Source organism: Orycteropus afer, unplaced genomic scaffold, assembly GCF_000298275.1.
Source record: "Orycteropus afer afer isolate SDZICR_OR568_19922 unplaced genomic scaffold, OryAfe1.0 scaffold00282, whole genome shotgun sequence".
In the NCBI taxonomy this organism is placed as follows: domain Eukaryota; kingdom Metazoa; phylum Chordata; class Mammalia; order Tubulidentata; family Orycteropodidae; genus Orycteropus; species Orycteropus afer.
This window is the reverse complement of record NW_006921869.1, coordinates 46,240-55,596: the sequence shown is the minus strand read 5'-3', so window position 1 is coordinate 55,596 and position 9,357 is coordinate 46,240. Positions and strand designations below refer to the sequence as shown.

Below are 9,357 nucleotides of genomic sequence, written 5' to 3'. Positions count from 1 at the left end.
TGGCTCACACACTTATAGAAGCTGGCAAGTCCAAAGTTCCTGGATCAAACATCAAGCTGGAGGCTTTTCCCAACTCTTGCAACTGCAGGGGCTGAGGACTGCTGGCAGGCAGTACACCGGCTGTTGACTCCAACAAATGTTGAATCCAAGATCTCCAGGCCAAATGGTGGACTGTTCACTCATGGACAGTTTTAGGCATCACAACAGAATCCCGATCCACAGAAGAATGTCTCTCTTCCCAGGGTGTCCTTGGATATACTGGAAGCAGGCCACACCCCTAGGGAAACTCCCTTTCAACAGATTTCCTGCTCAAAACATAATCATCTGTTCCCATCATGGGAGTAACCACATCAGAAGAGCTTAAACCACAGAGAATTGTGGTCCAGCCAAGTTGACACACAGCACCAACTATCTATCACAGGTGGGTTTCACCAGCTGGTTTCACCCACCCCAGCCTAGAGGGGGGTGGTGACACCATGAGTTACCACACTGGGTAACACTAATCCTAGTGACACACTGTGTTATTCCAAAATATTTCTCTTAAAGCATCTGCTAAAATTTTAATTAATGAGTTTTCTATTCATCTCTCGAGTAACACGTAATAGTTTTTTGGTGCTGATGTCTAATTTCTACATAAAATGTTTTGCCATGATGTTTCCAAAATTTCCCAAATGATAATATTTCAATTTCGATATTGATAGGAGCTCTGATAGCATAGTGCCTAAGGCACTTGACTGTTAACCAGAAAGCTGGAGGTTCAAACCCACCAGCCACTCCTCGGAAGGAAGGTTGGGCAATCTACTTCTGTAGTGATGTTGTTGTTGTTGTTATGTGCCATCGAGTTGGACTCAACTCATAGCGATCCCTCCTTGGGTTTCCGAGGCAGTATCACTATGGAAGTAGAGGAGTGGCTGGTGGGTTTGAACCTCCAGCCTTCTGATTAGCAGTCAAGTGCCTTAGGCACTACGCTACTAGAGTTCCTAAAAGCCTACAGCACCCAGTATTCCCAGGCGGTCTCCCATCCAAGTACTAACCAGTCCCGGCCCTGCTTAGCTTCCGCGATCGGACAACATCGGGCGTGTTCAGGGTGGTATGGCCATAGACCTGGGAAACCCAAGGAGGGATCGCTATGAGTTAGGACTGACTCGAGGGCACATAACAACAACAACAGCATTAACTGGGATTCTGAATGCTAGAGATAGCCTCACCAAAACCAGAATTATTTAATGTTTTGAGCCACCAAAAACCAAACCCAACCCAGTGACATTGAGTTGATTCTGACTCACATTTGTCCTTTTTAGAACAGAGTAGAACTGCCCCAGAGAGTTTCCAAGGCTGTAAATGTTTATGGAAGCAGACTGCCTCATTTTTCTTTTTTCTTTCAGTTTTTCATTATGATTTGGGTGCAAATTTACAAAGGATATTTGTTTTACTTTCAACAGATCATGCTCATTTGATTTCACTGCCGTGATTACAATCCCCAACCATAAAAAGCTCTCCCCCCCTTTCCTCCCTGTGATTACTTCTTCCCTGTGCCCTTATTATCTATACATTCCTGTTCCCTCTTTGTGAATGCTACCCCTCTGATGTCTTATGGCTGACTGAATTAAGGGATGCATCTCCCTAGGGTAGGCGGGTGCATCTCCCTGGAGTGGGTGTTCTGCTTGTAGGTCTTTCTACTGTTGAGATGAGAGCCAACCCACAGAAGTGAGTACATTTCCAGACCTGAAGGATAACCTGAGGCCATAGTCTCATCTGAAAGACTACTCCTCTATCATTTTGTCAAATTGTGGTGGCTTGGGTGTTGCTGTAAGGCTGGAGGCTACATCACCGGTGTTTCAAATAGGATCACCCATGGTGGACAGGTTTCAGCAGAGCTTCCAGACTAAGCAGACTTGGAAGAAGGAAGGGGCTATCCACTTCTCAAAGAATTGGCCAGTGAAAACCTTATGGATAGCAGTAAAACACTGTCTGATATATTACTGGAAAATTTTATGGATATCCCTGAGACATTGTCCAATATAGTGCCAGAAGATGAGCCCCTTGGGTCAGAAGGCATTCAAAATACAACCGGGGAAAAGCTGCCTCCTCAGAGAAGAGTTGACCTTAATGATGGAGTAAAGCTTTTGGGACCTCCATTTGCTGATGTGGCATGACTCAAAATGGGAAGAAATAGCTGCAAACATCCATCAATGTTTATGGAACATTCTGTAAACATTCTGTGGTGGTAGTGAAATTTATATGTCAACTTGGCTGAGCCTGGTTGAGTGGCTGGGCAGCTGGTGGTAGTTATTCTTCATGAGGAGACTGGCAATCAACTCCATGGTGGGATCTACCACAAGCAGCTGCCTTTGGATGTGGTCTGCTTCCTGTATATAAGGAGAAGCCTTGGGGATAGCTCTAGTTTATGGCACACTTGAACCTTGTAGGTAGCCATGTCATTGTTCAGCAGCCTGCCATACTCTGCCAACCTTGGGACTTTCAATGGACTTGAATGAATGGCCTGCCATGTGGTTTGATAGCATCAGGACTGTGCCTTTTTACTTGTCAGCCTTGGGCTTGTCAGTCTCAGCAGCCAGTAGCTGTCTGAGTGAAGAAAAGCCTCTAGCTGCAGTGGGCCAGGAGCAGGATGCAGAGCTGAAGCTCAAGGCTGAGGGGCTTTAACCCAGCCCCCAGAGGCTGGCATTTTGAACTCAGACTTAAAGCCTCCAAACTGTAAGAGAATAAACTTCAGTTTGTTCAAGCCATCCCATTTGTGGTATATTTCCTGCCCGAGCAGCACTAGGTAACCAGAACACATTCCAATTATGGAACCTGGAACATATGAAGTATGAATCTAGGAAAATTAGAGACTGTCAAAAATGAAGTGGAACTCATAAAGATTGATAGCCCAGACATTAGTCAGCTAAAATGGACTGTTTTTGGCCATTGTGAATCAGATATCCTACTATGCCAGGAATAACAAATTGAAGAGGAATGGTGTGGCACACATTGTCACAAAGTATGTTTCAAGATTTATCCTGAAGTAAAATGCTGTCAGTGATAGGATAATATCCATACACCTACAAGGAAGACCAGTTATTACTACTATTATTCAAATTTATGCACCAACCACCAAAGCCAAAGATGAGGAAATTGAAGATTTTTACCAACTTCTACAGTTTGAAATTGACTAAACATTCATTCCAGATGTGTTGATTATTACTGGTGACTGGAATGCAAAACTTGGAAACAAAGAAGAATCACCAGTAGCTGGAAATACGGCTTTGGTGATAGAAATGACACTGGAGATCACATGATAGAATTTTGCAAGACCAACGACTTATTTATTGCAAATACCTTTTGTCAACAACATGAACAGTGGCTACACGCATGGACTTTGCCAGACAGAGTACACAGGAATCATATCAACCACATCTGTGGAAAGAGGCAATGGAGAAGCTCAATATCTTCTAGCCAAAACAAGGCCAGGAGATGACTCTGGAACAGACCATCAACTGCTCATATGCAAGTTCAAGTTGAAGCTGAAGACAATTAAAACAAGCCCACAAGAGCCAAAATATGACCTTGATTACACCCCTTCTGAATTTAGAGATGATCTAAAAAGTAGATTTGATGCATTGAACACCAATGACCAAAAACCAGAGAAATTGTGGGATGACAACCAGAACATTATCCATGAAGAAAGCAAAGGTCATTAAAAAGACAGGAAAGGAAGAAAATACCAAAATATGTCCGAAGAGACTCTGAAGCTTGCTCTTGAATGGAGAGTAGCTAAAGCAAATGGAAGAAATGACAAGATAAAACAGCTGAACAGAAGATGTCAAAGAACAGCTCAAGAAGACAATGTCAATTATTATAATGAAATGTGCAAAGATCTGGAGTTAGAAAACCAAAAGGGAAAAAACATTTGGCATTTCTCAAGCTGAAAGAACTGAAGAAAAAATTCAAGCCTTGAGTTGCAATACTGAAAGATTCTATGGGCAAAATATTGAATGATGCAGGAAACATCAAAAGAAGATGGAAGGAATACAGTCACTGTACCAAAAAGAATTGGTCAATGTTCATCCATTGCAGGAGGTGGTATACGATCAAGAACCAATGATACTGAAGGAAGAAGATGAAGCTGCACTGAAGGAATTGGCAAAGAACAAAGCTCTAGGAATTGACAGAATACCCACTGAGATATTTCAACAACAGGATGCCGCACTGAAGGCACTTACTTGTCCATGCCAAGAAATTTGGAAGACAGCTACTGCACCAACTGACAGGAAGAGATCCATATTTGTGTCCATTCCAAAGAAAGGTGATCCTACAGAATGTGGAAATTACTGAACAGTATCATTAATATCACACACAAGTAAAATCTTGCTGAAGATAATTCAAAAACAGTAGCAGCAGTATATTGACAGAGAACTTCCAGAAATGCAAGCTAGATTCAGAAGAGGATGTGGAATAAGGGGATGATACCATTGCTAGTGTCAGATGGATCTTGCCTGAAAGCAAAGAATACCAGAAGGATGTTTACTTGTGTTTTATTGACTATGCAAAAGCATTTGACTGTGTGGACCATAACAAATTATGGGTATCATTGAGAAGTAAGGGAATTCCAGAACACTTAATTGTACTCACGAGGAACCTGTACATAGACCAGGAGGCTGTCATTTGAACAGAACAAGGGGATACTGTATGGTTTAAAATCAGGAAGAGAGTGCATTGGTGTTCTATCCTTTCACCATACTAGTTCAATCTGTATGCTGAGCAAATAATCCAAGAAGCTGGACTATATGAAGAAGAACACGGCATCAGGATTGGAGGAAGATTCATTAACAACCTGAAATATGCAGATGACACAACGTTTTTTGCTGCAAGTAAGGATGACTTGAAGCACTTACTGCTGAAAATTAAAGATTATGGTCTGCAGTATGTATTACACCTCAAATTAAGGAAACGAAAATCCTCTTAACTGGACTAATAAGCAACATTACCATAAATGGAGAAAAGATTGATGTTTTCAAAAATTTCATATTACTTGGACCCACAATCAACACCAATGGAAGTAGAAGTAAAAAAAATGAGACATTGTGTTGCACTGGGCAAATGTGCTGCAAAAGACCTCTTTAAAGTGAAGAGCAAAGATGTCTATTTGAAGACTAAGATGTGCCTAACCCAAGCCATGGTATTTTCAGTCACTTCATATGCACATGCAAGCTGGACAATGAATAAGGAAGACTAAAGAAGACTTGACGCTTTTGAGTTGTGGTGCTGGCGAAGAATGCTGAAAGTACCATGGGTTGCCAGAAAATGAACAAATCCGTCCTGGAGGAAGTGCAGCCAGAATGTTCCTTGGAAACTAGAATGGCCAGACATCTTCTCACCTGCTTTGGTCATGTTGTCAGAAGGGTGATTCTCTGGAGAAGGATATCATGCTTGGTAACGTGTAGGGTCAGAGAAAAAGGGGAAGACCCTCAATGAGATGGATTGACATGGTGGCTGCAATGATGGGCTAAGATATAGCAAGTCTTGTGAGGCTGGCACACAACCAGACAGCATTTCATTCTGTTGTACATAGGGCTGCTATGGGTTGGAGCCAACTCCATGGCACCTAACAACAACAACTATTTTGTTGTAGTGTAACTAACTTTCACCAAAGCCTTCTGCAGTGAAATATATATGTATATAATTATGATATTTTATATATATATATATATATATATATATATATAATTGTGACATATCAGAAAACAAAAGTAAATAATGAGAAATTGACCATAAGCACTGGCTATAAACAGACCAAAATCCAAAGCAGTTCAATTTTCAGGTGCTTTTTATATGATTTTAACATGTGCTCATTAATTGTTTTTCAGTGTGTTCTTTACAATCATTGGAGCATGTACCTATGACTAACATGCTCACTAGAAGGTCAGCATTTCAAACTCACTAGCTGTAGCATAGTGGCTAAAGCACTTGACTGCTAACCAGAAGGCTGGCGGTTCAAACCCACCAGCCATTCCTCGGAAGGAAGGTTGGGCAATCCTACTTCCGTAGTGATACTGCCTCGGAAACCCAAGGAGGGGTTGCTATGAGTCGGGGGCGACTCGACGGCAAATAACAACAACAACAACAGCTGCTCCATGGGAGGAAGATAAGGCCATCTACTTCCATAAAGATTTACAGCCTTGGAAACCCAATGGGGGTCACTATGAGTTGGAATTGACTCAATGGCAGTGGGTTTGTTTTTTTTGATAGGTTGATTAAGATGGCCTGGTGGTACAAGAGATAGACCCTTGGTGGTGGAATCCACCCAGCAGCTCTGCAGGACAAAGACCTGATGATCTGCTTCCATAAAGATTATAGCCAAGAAAACACTATTCTGTCACATGGAGTTATTATGAGTCTAACTGACTCAATGGCAACCAGCAACAACAAATAAGTCAATCACAGAACAAAACCCAAACCAAACTCACTGCTATCAAGTTGATTCCGACTCATAGTGACCCCCTTTGGGTTTCCGAGGTGGTAAATCTTTTCCAGTCTTCCTTCCGTAGAATGGCTAGTGGATTTAAACCGCCAATGTTCTGGTTAGCAGTCAAATGCCTTAAGCACTATGCCACCAGAGCTCCTTAATCACAGTACAGACCGTTCGAAGTTTGAAGCAAAGTGCTGACATCCTCTGTGGATAACTACTCTTTTTGAGAAATAGCCTTGGGCTTGTTACTAGGCCTGAGTAAAGACAAATCTTAACCAGGGGCCATCAAATTATCATATGGCCTAACCTGCCCATCATGAACTGGATTGTCTGATCCACCAAGCTATTAAGATAGGCATGTATAAGAGCACTCTGTCCAGAAAGGAAAGTGATATGTAGAAGATTGAGTGTGAGCAGACCCTGAAGGCACAAGTACATTGCATGAAGAAGTGGTCCAAATGGTGACGATGGCTCCAATTCCTGCTACACTTTTCTCCCCAGCTCACATTTATCGCCTTAAGGCATGTTCCCTACAGCAAATAGACTGAAGAGAGGAAACTCAGGCCTGGTTTACAGATAGTTCTGCACAGTCTGCAGGCACTGGGTGAAAATGGACAGCTGCAGCACTAGCCTCTTTTCGGGACATTTCTGAAGGTAGTGGTAAAGGGAATTCCTCCCATTTGGCAGAACTTCCAGCGGTGCACATGTCTGTTTATTTATTTATTTCTGGAAGGAGAAACAGCCAGAGGCTCTGCTGGTCTAGAAGTCTTCATTCCAAAGGAAGGAATGCTTCTATCAGTAGACACAAAAATGATTCCATTGAACTGAAAGTTGAGATTGCCACTTGGCTGCATTGGGCTCCTTATGCCTCTGAGTCACCAAGTAAAGAAGGGAGTTAGTGTATGGCTGGAGTTATTGATCCTGATCACAAAGGGGAAGTTTGGTTGTTACTACACAATTGAGATGTATTAATAATAGTTAACTTTATATCACAATATTAAGTTAACCAGTTGTTGTTGAGTTAAATCTGATGCATAATGTGTGTCAGAGTAGAACACTGCACTCTACAGAATCTTCAATGGCTGGTTTTTTAGAAGTACATCACCAGGTCTTTCTTCTGACGTACCCTGCATGGACACGAACCTCTAACCTTTTGGTTAGCAGACGAGTATGTCAATGTTTGCCCTACTCAGGGACTCCAGTATTAAGTAACAGGATATCAAAGGCAAAGAGGGAACATTACCCAAGGACTCTGCATCCTCTTTTGGGGAAAATATTACCATGTTTTCAGTTGTACACAGCATAGTTATATCATATGAAGCAGAAGTACGACTTTGGAGATAAGTATGTATAGATGTGGGTTTGCATCAGTCTTTTTAATTTTAGCCATTCTAATAAGGATGGTGTAATGGTATCTCGCTTTTAATTTACAAATCCCTGGATGACTAAAGCTGTTAAGCATCTTTTCATAGTGTATCGGCCAATTTTTATATCTTCTTTTGTGAAGTGTTTAGTAAAATGTTTTGTGCACTGTTTTGTTAGGTTGTTTGTCTTATTATTCAGTTGCTGTTGTTATGTGCCGTTGAGTTGGACGTGATTCATAGTGACCCCTTCTTGGGTTTCCGAGGCAGTATCACTACAGAAGTAGATTTCCCCATCCTCCTGAGGAGTGGCTGGTAGGTTTGAACTGCCAGCCTTCTGGTTAGCAGTCAAGTGCCTTTAGGCACTATGCTACCAGAGCCCATTATTCAGTTATAAGAGTCTTTATATATATCTATCTATAGATAGATATAGATATAGATCTTTTTTCAGATATACTGCAAATTCCCCCTTCCTGTTCTGTAGCTTCCCTTCTCATCTTAATGATGTCTTTCAAAGAGCAAGGTTTTAATTTTGATGAAGTTCAACTTATGAATTATTTCTCTATGGTTCATGCCTTTTGTGTCCTAATAAATCTTTGCCAGTCCTAGGGTCACAAGGATTTTTCCTGTCTTCTAAAAGTTTTATAGATTTAGTTTTTACATTCATGTTTATCATTCATTTTGAGTTACTTTCCTCCGTGGCCTGCTCAAATGCTCTTGAGTTGTATAAATGCATCATCCCTCCACAACCTCAAACTAGGAGTCAATCTTGAGAACTCCCTCTTCCTTATGGAACACTCCATTCCCTCTCCAGTCTTCACTCCCTCTTCTCATCCAACCCATCATCAAATCCTGTCAATTTCACTCCCTGAATTTTACCTGTTCTCTACCATCATCATCCTACCTTACCTTGACTACTGTGATAGCCCTCTCCAGAACACTTTTTACACTGCTATCCAAGTTATTTTTTTACAACATAAATAATGATCGTTACTTTCCCTACAAAACAACAACAAAAAACAAACTTCAATGGCTTCCCAAAGCTCTCAGAATAAAGCCCAAACCATTCTTCCAACTCAGCTTTCAGATTCCTGCCCTAATACCGTAACAAAATTAATTTCTCCACATTCAGGTTCTCAGCGCCAAGTGCCTCTAAGCGCAAATGTAATTTCGTGCGATTTTTCCATTAACATTTTCCTCCTCTACCATATTTCAAACTCCATATTGCCAGGGACCCCATTTGTCCCCATACTGTACTCTCAGGTCCTCCAACAGGGCCTGGCGCACGGGAGAAGCCTCAATACGTATGTGATGAAAAAAATAACCGAATTAGGAAAATGAGAATAATAAAGGGACGGGCTGATAGCTGCTTGCGGCCTTTCCAGTGACAGTATCAGACGCGAATTAGTAATAGCCGCTGCTTTTTTCCTAAACCAAAACCAAAACCAAAACCAAAACCAAAACCAAACTCATTGCCGCTGAGCCGGATCCGACTCATAGCGACCCCTCCTTGGGTTTCCGAGGAGG

General features: G+C 41.7%; 1 pseudogene; it reads right to left on the bottom strand.

Moving 5' to 3' along the window:
• Positions 1 to 985: 985 nt before the first annotated feature.
• On the bottom strand, positions 986 to 1,104 carry LOC122150999 (annotated as a pseudogene).
• Between the last annotated feature and the right edge of the window lie 8,253 nt (positions 1,105 to 9,357).